General features: G+C 37.5%; 1 non-coding gene across 1 annotated transcript; it reads right to left on the bottom strand.

The window, feature by feature from the left end:
• Window positions 1-11,686: 11,686 nt before the first annotated feature.
• TRNAL-CAG (transfer RNA leucine (anticodon CAG)) lies at window positions 11,687-11,769 on the bottom strand. The gene has a single exon. It is a non-coding gene; the product is annotated as a tRNA-Leu (tRNA).
• Between the last annotated feature and the right edge of the window lie 276 nt (window positions 11,770-12,045).

The raw sequence follows: 12,045 nt of genomic DNA, 5'->3' as shown, positions 1-12,045 counted from the left end.
GTTTAGTTCTGTAAAATTTTATGACAGACATGAATCAGTGCAGTCTGGTGAAAAGGAAGCAGGACAAATAATACAGATAGATGCATTTCTAACATTTGGGTTGATAACTTGGACTGAGTATGTTCATTTCAATTTTTTTGGTCTGGAGGAAACATGGAATAAGGCTTTTTCACAAATCACTGAGATGAAAATTGTACATGAAATTTAGGATTATCCATCTTCTCTTTATAGACAAAATTTTCCACCCTCAGCCAGCATAAGAAGCTAGGTAAGCACTTCTTTTCAGCTTCAGAGTCAGTCGGCTGCTTTCCAAGAAGCCCTGGGTGCTCTTCCAAGAAGCTCTCGCAGCCTTAAACAAATCCCTTGAGCAGTATCAGAAAGTTAGTTCATCTGGGTGAACTGAGGGAGCAGGAGCCAGCAGAGGGGTGAGTGGGGATGGGGGAGGAGGGCATGGAAGAAAGAGTCACAGACACTTCTGTAGCATTTGTCTAGGTACCTCTGCAAAGCAATTATTGTATATAAAACATTTGCAAGAAAAAACATAAAAGCCACAAAAACAGAGGACATAAACCTCTAGTGATTTGAATTTGTAATGTTCTCCATTATGATGAGTAATGCGAATTTTCTTTAACTGCAGAAAAGGATTCACATTTTAAAAGATATTTTTCTTTCATTTAAATATTTATCCCCTATGCAATAAAACATGGATGGAGACAATTCGTTAATCTCAGCTTCTACAATCTGCTTTTAACTAATTTGACAGTTGTTCATAATGATACTTTTGGAAATCTCAGTATGTCTTACTTGGTTGCCATCATCAAGTCACAAAGTCATTGCAGAGGACCTGGTTCTAGTTACTTGTGTTGTCTTGCTGTCATTCTGTTGACATCAAAGAAATGATTCCCAGTTTATATCAATGTGAAACAAATGAGTCTCTGCCCAAAAGCTGTGAATTGTCACTGTGATCACAAAGTACATGACAAATTGACGGCTTGGGGAGTGAAGACTTGAGGTGTCCAATGAGAAAAAAATATTTTTAAGCAGTCTATAACAATTATGATTTTGAAATACCTGATACCATATGAAAAGTCAGAAATTCAGATAATATCACTAATTGGTCTACCTTGAATCTCCAGCATGTCTGTACTTTGCTCACATGTCCCATTTTTCACCCAATGGTGTCAATAAAAGACAGGAAGTTGACAGCCTGGGTCAGATCACTCAGCTCTGCCTCTGGCAGTTGTCAAAATGGAATATGTCACAAGGTTCCTCTCAAAACAAAGTATTTTGCATCTGTCAAATCAGCAGCTGTGACTGGGCCAAATGAAGCCTTTCCTCCCATTTCAGTCCTGTGGCCTGGCATTTGCCAAGCATTCAGACACAATTCATGGCTTCTGCTTATGGCATCTGGGAAATCTCGGCCAAAAACTGCATCCAGAACTGTTCAGTTTTCAGATGAATTTTGTGTGGAGTTAAATGAACATGTGGACAATTTATTTGCTGTTCCAAATGAAGAAGGATTAATATTTCTGACTCCTGTCACGATGTGTCAATGCACTAAATAAAATGTGCTTTTCCAATAAGTTTTGGTGTGTTGTGCTAGGAATATGTGAAAAATCTGTGGTAATGATGGGTCCTTCTTGCCTTAATATGGAAAGGAAAGATTGTCTGAAGGATCTTTTTTGCTCTCTTCCCCTTCCTTCTCTGAATTAAATAGTGCCTAGTTTTCCTATCCATTTATATATCATTTCACATATTAATTATTAACCTTGGTTTCATTCCTGGAATGTACCATTTATTAACTTTGGTGAAAACAGAACAAAGACTCAAAAAGGACACTTGAACAGCAGTTCTTGTGTTTTATTGCTGTTATATCACCTGTGTCAGGGAGGATGATTTGGATTAGGAAACCAGCAAGCTTCCTACTAGTGACATGTGCCCCAGACAGGGAATATCTCTTCAAGGGAACTTAGGAATTCCATCATTATAAAAATCCATAGAGATGTAGCCTAAAATGGCTTTGGGATGAGGTCCTCCCTATAGAACATTGATGATAAGAAATTATTGTGAGACTATTTTACTTTTATAAAATATTCAATACATGAATTTTTAATTTACTTATTTTGAAACATTATCAAAGGATTACATAGAAAAGGAAAAAGCATTAAATTAAATATTTTATCATTATTAATTGATCTATTGCTTAATTTTGTTAACAATCTATTTTTTTTCCGAAATCATACTTTCCAACTTATTTATTTTGACACATACTGAGCATAGATTGCCAGATGTTCATTGCCACTGACAATTTTACTATTTAGTATTATACATCAGCCCCCTATGTAAATGTCCTTTAGGAAGAACTTTCCTGAATTAAAAACTAATTACATTCTTTTGCCTATAATTCTTGTTCCATTTCATTATATTAGTTTATTTTATTTTATTTTATGCTGCCTTCACAGGATGTGATTTCTTCATGCATCTAAATTTGTCATTTCACAACCAAAAGATTGTTTTCCTGACTGTTTGACTTTCTGCTTGATACCTTTTCTTGTAAGTACCCACATTTGTTTTTGTTTCATCTGTGCTCAAGCATATCAAAGTTGTTTCCCTCTAATTGGCAGAGCTGCTATTTCAGTTTTGTGATCAGATCTTTGGATGCACTTAAGGATAAACAAAATAAATTGCTAGGGGGAAGCAACAGGGAAAACAAAAGCTATTATGGAATAAAAACACAGGAAATGAGTGGCAGAAATGCCATGTGAGAGTACAAGGATGAATTGTTTGTACTCATGAGTTAAAAGAATTCAAAGTATATACCTTTACTAAAGTGGATTTTGAATGAAAATTTATGTGGCTTTACAGGCAATGTGTCATTTTAAATGGAAATCACTAGAGTAGGAAATATGCTGCATATCTATCTCTATCCTTAAGTGTCTTGAACAAAACCCCAGCAAGCCTGAGCATTTCAGATTACTGATACGTAAGACAGCACTTATATCAAAAACAAAAGAAAGTTGTTCAGGGACCGGCAAGAAAATAAAATCAAGACCCAAAGTATAAAACCTATTTCCTTTCAAAATAAATTTATAGTTAAATTTGCAAACTTGGAACAACATGTTCTGCACTTTCCAAGAGAAGGAGCAAGAAATACAGCCTGTGGTTGATAAAGGACAAGTTCACATCACATTTGTATGGAAAATGATTATGAAATGAATTGTGTATAGAAAAAAAGAAATTCCTTGGTCAGGCTGTAATCCCAGTTCATGTTGTCTATTAAAATAATTCCTCTCATTATTTTTAAGCCCATAGACCACAACAAACACTAAAGGTGCTTGTTTAAAGCAAACACCTTTAAACTTGTTAGGTGGCCTTCCATTTGATTCAACTAAAGCTGTCTTCTGCACAAAGCACAAAGTTCCATGGCATAAGGAGTTATATCTAAGCACAGAAGCTGTACTGCCATGCAGGCAGAGCCAAGAAATGTCACTGCTTTGCTTGTGTCCAAAAGGAGCAAAGTACTAACTTCAGGCTTTTCAGTAGTTTTCACCTTCAAACAAAACCAAACCACTGATAAGCAGTGGGAATAACTAGGTCTAGAAAGTATGAAGAGTTGGAAACCAGAAAAAAACCCAACAAAAAACTGCAAAAAAGCACCGAAATTAAGAGAGGGGAGTTAATGAAGACTGGCTCAATACTTCCCAGGAAGGAGAATGGACTTGAATCAAGCAGATTATTTCCTAGCTGTGCTATGTCTCTCACAGTTTCCTTCTGGAGCAGATAAAGTATCAGGTCTCTAGGTGTCACAGGCTCCCCAAAGGTGACCCAAAATATCTGTGAGAGTCAATACTGAGAAGGAGATGTGGGTTGTTTATTAAAATTCCCATTAGTGACCAAGAAATATTTTCACTATGAAGGTGGCCAAGCACTGAGGGAGAGTGACTCAAACAGTCAATGAGATCTCCATCCTTGGAGAAGTTCGGGACTTGGTTGTAGGAGGCCCTGGTCAATCAGCTTTAACAGGTCCTGCCAAGAACAGGAGGATGGAGAAGGTGCCCTCAGAGGTCTCTTCCAACCTACACGCATGGATGAGTCTTCGTCTCTCTGTTTCTGTGCATGCACAAATGGCCATAACACTGTAACAAAAATACCAGCCCAGCTGCCATGATATTCCTCTTCCCCCTGCTGTGAGATTGTATTAATACTGTGAGTATCCATAGCATTTTGAGAATACTATAGTGCACAGGACACTACAGAATTACTCATGCCATCTGTTTTTCTATTGTTAAAGATTAAAAATAAAACTCTGAACATTTATTATGTTGGCAGACTAAAAACCACAAACTGGTATTTTGTATTCCCTCACTTAAGTAATTATCAAATGTCCAAAAAATAAGTGGGAAAGAGAAAGGAGGAGAAAAAGCCTATCTTACATCACACTGAATGATAATTTAAAAGTAATTTCCACAGAGCTTATCTCATTCCCAGTTATCCTAACCACATCCTGCAGTTCTCAGCCCAACTTTGTCCCTTGAAAAACTAGGAATTGTTCTTCTAAAGAATCCCCTGGAAAGGTATGGGAAATAAAAAGTTAGTCATGAGAACTAAAGAATGCTGTGTTCCCCTATAGATAATGTCATTCAGAAGTGAGAAGCAGTTATGCCACTGCCATGCCAGCAAACTTCTGCACCCTTCCAGAAGACCTTGTTCCCAGTGCAGCTGAAGGGAAGGAGCAGGAAGGACTAGAAGACCACCTGTATGTTTCCAGTGCATATCCCACTTGTGCTAATGTAGCACATGGTGCAGGAGGGGCAGCCAGGGCAGGGCCAGCAGTGCTTTTGCTCCCACATGCCAAAGGCATCAACTCTTGCCTGTTAGTACTCTGTGAAGTTTTGCCTGGCAAGTACAGGCAAAAAGGGAATTTGCTCATAATCCTGTATATTCTCAATAATATAGATGTGTTCCTGAGCTTCTGTCAGAGCTAGAAAGGCTCAGGCCTTCAGTGTTCAGTGTTTCTAGATTGTCTACTTGATTTCTTTTTAGTTATAAAAACAATACTTGGGTTAATAACCCACCTGTCTCTAGTTGAAAAAGAGTTTATTCAAAATGGATATTAGGAATCCTGCATTCTCTTTGCCATCCTATAAAGGAAAGATGTTGATTCACAGGAATGAGCTAAGAACATGAAGATCTCCTGTGGCCAGGGAAGCTTGGACTTTGCTGTGAAAATTATTTGCAGTATTTCTTACTGGAATAATACTCCTTACCTCTTCCTGGTTTTGCATGTTACATTGTGGTGTAAAATGGTTCAGTATGGGATCTCATTTTCTCTGATTTATGTTTGCTGCAGAAGTGCTTACTGCAGCAGAAGTGTGTGCATAGTGAGAACTATGGCCCTGTTTCAGGCATTTTAATTTGAGGCCACCCAGAGTCTAGAATCAGGATAATCGATTTCCTCATGCTAGATTTTCTCCATTCAGTCTGGTATTAACAAGGCTGGCTTAGCATTAGTGAATATAATCTGGATTTTATAAAAATTTATTCTTTGCGTGTCTCCAAAGAGACACTTTTCAGTACAGTAGACAAAAAAACAAGTTTATGTAGACAAGCTATTATACAAAAAGGATGGAATGAAGGGAAAGAAATTGTCTTTGACAAATTAATTAATATGGACTAACTAATTGTTAATAAAATGTGCTTTAATGAGAGATTAGACATTTTCTGTCTGGGAGTGTCACTTAAAGAAATGTAAATTCTAGTTAAATAAACCTTTTATGAACAATTAGCAATTACATTTTCTGTTTCCCTGAGCAGAATAATGTGTGCCTGCAATATTCATGTGATGGGTCCAAGCATGGGCCATGTTTGAGATACTCATCTATCCCTCTCAGAGCTATCAATTAAGATCTGACTGTAACCATATTGGCACTTTGAATCTAAAAGCTGGTATGGCCATTATGCCATTGAAAGGAGATGGGACTAATAAGAAAGTGCTGCAAATTAATTCAAAGGCATGGTTAGGTTGTATACATGACTAAACACAAAGCACTCAGAGTAACATTGCTGCTTATGTTTTACCAAGATGAAGTTTCCCTTGACCCCTCCAAAACAGAATAAGAGTTTAAGTTTGAAAAAAGTAGCTTTTATCCTTCCCTTCTCTTTAAATTTTTTACATAACATGGTGTATATGTTCCTGTTAATAAATTGTGGTGCTTTTTTATCTCACCAAGAGCTTTGAGGTCATGATTTCAAATGTGGTTTAGTAGAATGAGGGTGGAAATTTAGAAATACTTGTTTCACTTATCTGCATCAATAACAATATATTTAACACTCAGAAAGGAAACTGAAAATGCTAAAGTATGTTAATCTGATTTTTCGAAATAAACCCACCCCTTCAGCACCCTTGAAAAGTATCAGTTTAAAGATGCTAGAAGTATAAAAGGGCTTGGAATTTATTCAATTAATACACTTTTATGTATTTTTATTGTGATTATGGCCATTATTTACAGAGGTTTGAAATTAACTCATTCATTGCCTTTGGTGTTTTAGACTAAGCAATTCCATGCAGATTTGGCTTAATAACTATTTAGGGAAATCCAGGTATGTGTATAGGAGTACTAGGAGCTATCCCTGCCAGGATGGCTCTACAAGGCCTTACTCTTATTAAATAGAGTCTATGTGAAAGAAATAAAGACATAGAAATTGTGATGGAGACAGAATCTCTGCTGAAAACCAGTGACCTCTGTCACCATGAACCAAGTTGTACTTGCTGTAAGAAAAGGAATATTCCTACCCCTCAGAAGTCACTTAAAGTACTTGTTCTCCTAAGCTTAATATGACTGGGGACTGCAGCTTTTATAGGCAGCAAGCCATCCAACTGTACAATATTGCTGAGAACTTCCAGCCTTGTAAAACTAATATTCTGGCAATAGAAAATTCACCAAAAAGTTCAACTAGCTCACTCCTATCAATCATTATTGTCTTTTATCTTAAGGTGAAGTATATGAGCCATCAGGTTTTAATATGAAAATCAAGTTGAAGACATACTTGCCAACTGAAAAAAAGACTTACACATGTCCCTAAAACATTCTTTCTCTATCCTTATTTATTCATGTATTCTTCCCCAGTGCTTTCCTACATTGTCAACATCTTTCTTGAACTGCTGGTGTTTCAGTAGCAAGTTACCACAGTAATAAGTACAAAACTCCAATGATGTACTTCATTGTTTAAACATTGGAAGACTGCATTAATCCTTTTTTTTTTTCAAGCTGACTATCAGTCATCACCTGTAGGCTCATTTCAGGACATATCTGCAGCTCATGTTCTCTGTTGTGCAAGTGTGGTTATGTTATTTACTCTAGACTTTGTGCCTCCAATCTTGTTCTACTTATCAAGACATCATTTTGCACCTATTAAAATGCCTTACAAAGTGGTAGGCATATTCCATCAGTTTTATTTCTTTATACTGAACTTATAAAACACTTATTTTCTGGATGTTTTTGTTATTTGTTCTACTCTTTCAGTTTTTTTCTATCAGACCAACATTCTCTTTATGTGATTCAGATCACTGTCAGTGTCAGATCAGTTTTAAATTTCAAAACAAGGTAATCTTACAAATTTCTAAAGAACATTTGAAGTCAACACAAGTTACTTAGATAGTTAAGCATTTTTAAAATTCCTAAATGCAAATTCTTTCTGTCTACTATTTAAAATTGTCCAGTATTTTCTGTTTCAGCTTATTATAACATTTGATTAGTATTATTATCATCAAAGGTGAGGAATTAATTGTCTATGTTGCATCAAATAACAACTAGAAATATTAAGCAAATACTTCTGCTTAATCTGGGTCACTATTAACAATTCTACCATACTCCTAGTAACAGGATGAAAGCATAGTAATAAACCTTCTCTCCATTGGTTCTTGTTCTATTAGATAATGGAAATCTCTGTTATCAGGTTTCTCTTTAGAAGTTTTTTCTGAAATTAAGTAATTACTCAAGAGTTTCAAGGTTAATGGGGGAGCTCTTTAAAAGTTTGAGCGCACAATCCCAGTGTAGCAGTCCATAATGCTTTTATTCTGCAATCAGGCTGCAGAAGCCATGTTTGCCCATGCTTCTCGCACCCAGGAAAACACTGAGGTGTGGTGTAGCCTAATCCTTCTTCAATCGCCTTTTACATGGAGTAGAAATTAATTACTGTTGCTGATCTCATCCAAAGTAACTGTTTTTGAACCCCCTCAGTCTCCTTTAGGTCTCTTCCTCCACATTAATCCTTGACAGATATTTCAGCTCAAGCAAGACAGCCCTTTGAAAGCCTGGGCTGAAGGTCATGCTGTCGCACTACAACACGAAATAACTCACGTATGCACACTAAGATTAAAAGAGCAAAAGGAAGCAAATGGAGGAAACTTTATTTCTGACTTCATAATATATAGAATTCTAGAAGTGGTAGTGGATTGGAGGATGAAATTGCTCCTTCTCTAACTACACTGGTCAAACTAACAGTTTATTAATTTTTTTCTTCCTACAAAGAAGAATGTAAAACAATAGTTATTTACATGACAGTGTGTGAGAAATTTTCGCAGAAATGTGTAAACATCAGAAGGCACAGAAAACTTCTAGAAGAATTTTAAAATTTTTAAAAGAACAGGGCGACAGTCATACAGCTATAGAAAAGCATGAGGCAAAATAGAGGAATTAATGTGTACACAAGGTAAAATATTAATACTTCAGGGAGTAGCTGGAGAGAAGAGCCAGGCAAACTAGATTATTCCACTTTGAGAAGCAGGCTGAAAGAAAAATCACAGACAGCATGTTTCCTTGCAGTAAGAGAAATAATAATACAGAAAAATAATGCTAAAAGAAATAACAGGTGATGACAAAAAGAAGAAAACCTGCTACTTCATAAAACAACTTCCATAATTTAATATGAACATTGATTATTTTGAATTTCATATAGGGCTGCTCAAGGAAACAGGACTTCAAGGGTAACCAATGCATATATCCCAAGTGACATCACAGATCAATTGAAAGTACCAAAGAACATATGATTAAACTTGGCTTTCTACTTCCTGGCTTCAAATCCCCCTAAAGTAATGAAATTTTGAAGTTCAAATTATAGGGTATGCCAGGCTTCTTGAAATTTTGATCTATTAAATGTTACTTAAAAACACCAAAAAAAAAAAAAAAAAAAAAAAAAAAAGAGAGAGAAAACCAACCAAAAAAGCAAAATAACCAAGAGAAATCCCCAAACTTTAGAAAAAACTTTTCTTTATGAAGATTTTGGCAAAGTTGGCATTTCTATTGTATCTTAACTGTAAGTTACATTACCATCACTAGGACCAGCAGAAGCAATAAGTGAGCATCAGCTACTGCCAAACTACTTGAGTAAGCTCATTTTGATTCATGAAAATTTTCAAATTAAGTGTGCAGTAATAACTTTTCTTGAACAACTTAATTCCACAAGAGAATGCATGAAAACATAAAGGAGAAAAGTAGCCCTGAATTTTTTATTGATGTGATTTGAACAGGTTTGTTTAAAACTTCTTTAGATACTTCTAAATCAGTTAGACATCATGCAAGATGTCTGCATCCATGGAAGGGATGTGCTACAGACAATTCTGTTACTTGTGTTGTTAGGTTAGATGATATCATCCCCTATAATGGATGGACATCATTCCATCATTCTCTGAATGGAAATCTTGTGAGTGCCCAAGATGGAAATCTTGTGTTTGACAATAAAATACAGTCCAGCCTGTGTGCGCGGGCTCTCTCATCACACCAAGGTTCCTGCTTGCCTCCTCCTGCCTCCCAAGCTCTGCACATGTAAGAAGACCAGGTCTCTCAATTACCATGAATTTCTAGGTCATAGAAATAAGACTTGAAAAAACTCATCTGTGACAGAGGTAGGAGTATTGCAAAGAGCTTGTTCTAATGTAGCTTGATTTACGTTTCAGCCTCAGCTACAGAAATTATCCCTGCATGAGGTGAAGACACACTGGAAGAACCATAAGCAAGACTGCTGGTCTCAGCCATCTGGACCAGATTTTTACCCTCTTTTGTTTTGAGATACTAACGGATAATAGCATTGTATATAAATCAGGTGGTGCCTGTTATTTTGGTGGGGGATACCATGGAATAGCTAGACCAGCCAAATGATTGTGAACTGTGTGCTACGTATGCAGGAGATGTGGGTTAAGTGCCGTGAAGTACGGCGTCCCAGTCTGGGCTGTGACTGGAAACTCTGGGGACATGAGATTGAATTAAAAGATGGGAGGATGGATCCTTCCAAGTTGGGAGTTATTCCAGAAATAGCATTCAGGAGCCTATTGTGAAGGAGTGATTGTGCCAGATTGAAGAGAAGCCCATAGGGCACCTTGTAGTGTTGTCATTACCATAGTGCATGGTAATTTCATCTGCAAAAACCTGCCCAAGTTACGTTCCTTTTTGTCTGCAGGATCCAAGTGATACCCAACTTTTCTGCATCTGTATTGCTACAGCTTTATCAGAAAGTCATTTTGCATGAAAAATATACAAATTTTTCATTATTCAGTCTTCTTCTTCCATCAGGCTGAGGAAAAAATAAAATGTCTATGATTTATTCTGTATAGCATAATCATGACTACAGGTTTATTAATCTCTATGCAATTGTAATAGGAAGTGATACAACTTCTATAATCTTTCTGCGCAGACTTATAGCCCTTAAAATGCCTCATTATAATAAATGCAGAAAAGTTCCAAGATTTTGTACATTGTTATATTTCTCTACTTATATGTCCTTGTTCACAGACACAAAGGATCATAGAATCATAGAATGGTTTGGGTTGGAAGAGGACCTTTAAAATCATCTTGTTCCAATTGCCCTGCCATGGGCAGGGAAACCTTTAACTAAATCAGGTTGCACAGATCCCATCCAACCTGGCCTTTAACACCCCAAGGGATAGGGCATCCCCACCTTCCCTGTTCAACCCTGTTCACTGCCTCACCATACTCACAGTAAAGAATTTTTTTCCTAATATCTAACTAACTCTCTTTCAGTTTGAACTCATTCCCCCTTGTGCCACCACTACATATCCTTGTAAATAGTCTTGCTCTACCTTTCCTGTAAGGACCCTCCAGGTACTGGAATGAGACAATTCCATCACCTGAAATCCTTCTCTTTTCTGAGCTGAATAATCTCAATTTTTTCAGTCTTTCCTCATCAGAGAGGTGGCTTCATCCCTCTGTTCAACTTGGTGGTCCTCCTCTGGACTCGCTCCTGTAGGGTGGTGTCCTTCCTTAGGGGGGGACCTCAGAGCTGGTTGCAGCACTGCATGTGGGATCCCACCAGAGTGGAGTAGAGGGGCAGAATCCCCTCCCTCACCCTGCTGGTAAGGCTGCTTTGGCTGCAGGCCAGGACATGTTTGGCTTTCTGGGCTGTGAGTGCACATTGCTAGGTCATGCCCAATCTCTCATCCTCCAGCATCCCCAAATTCTTCTTATCAGGATTGCTCTGGATTTGTTCATCACCCAGCCCATGTTGATACTGGGGGCTGCCCTGAGCCAGGTGCAGCACTAGCACCCTGTCTTGTTAAACCTCATGAGATTCCCATGGCCCTACTTCTCCAACTTGTCCAGGTCCCTCAGGATGGCATCCTGCCCCTTCAGGTGTGTCAGCTGCACCACTCAGCTCGGTGTCATAAAGAAGCTGTCAGAAGTGGGATTTGAACCCACGCCTCCAGAGGAGACTGCGACCTGAACGCAGCGCCTTAGACCGCTCGGCCATCCTGACCTGCCTGGATAAATGGAGAATCCTATTGGAAGCCTCTATCATCATTTATAATGACTTATGAAAGCAAGTTTGGATTATGAGCCTCCGATATACCAAAAATATTTCTGCAAACAGTAAGAGGAGGCTGTAAATAGTGCTCTTGTTTCCCTTATTTTTTGTGTGTGTGTGTTTTTTTTTTCAAATAAAATTTCTGGGCCTAATATTATTTGAAATTCCTTATGAGAACAGTTGAATCTCCTATTATTAAGATTAGACTTGCAGACATTTTAAATCAAT

The sequence above is a fragment of the Anomalospiza imberbis genome, chromosome 1, assembly GCF_031753505.1.
Source record: "Anomalospiza imberbis isolate Cuckoo-Finch-1a 21T00152 chromosome 1, ASM3175350v1, whole genome shotgun sequence".
Classification (NCBI taxonomy): Eukaryota; Metazoa; Chordata; class Aves; order Passeriformes; family Viduidae; genus Anomalospiza; species Anomalospiza imberbis.
The sequence above is the reverse complement of the archived record's forward strand: the minus strand, read 5'-3'. Positions and strand labels throughout refer to the sequence as shown.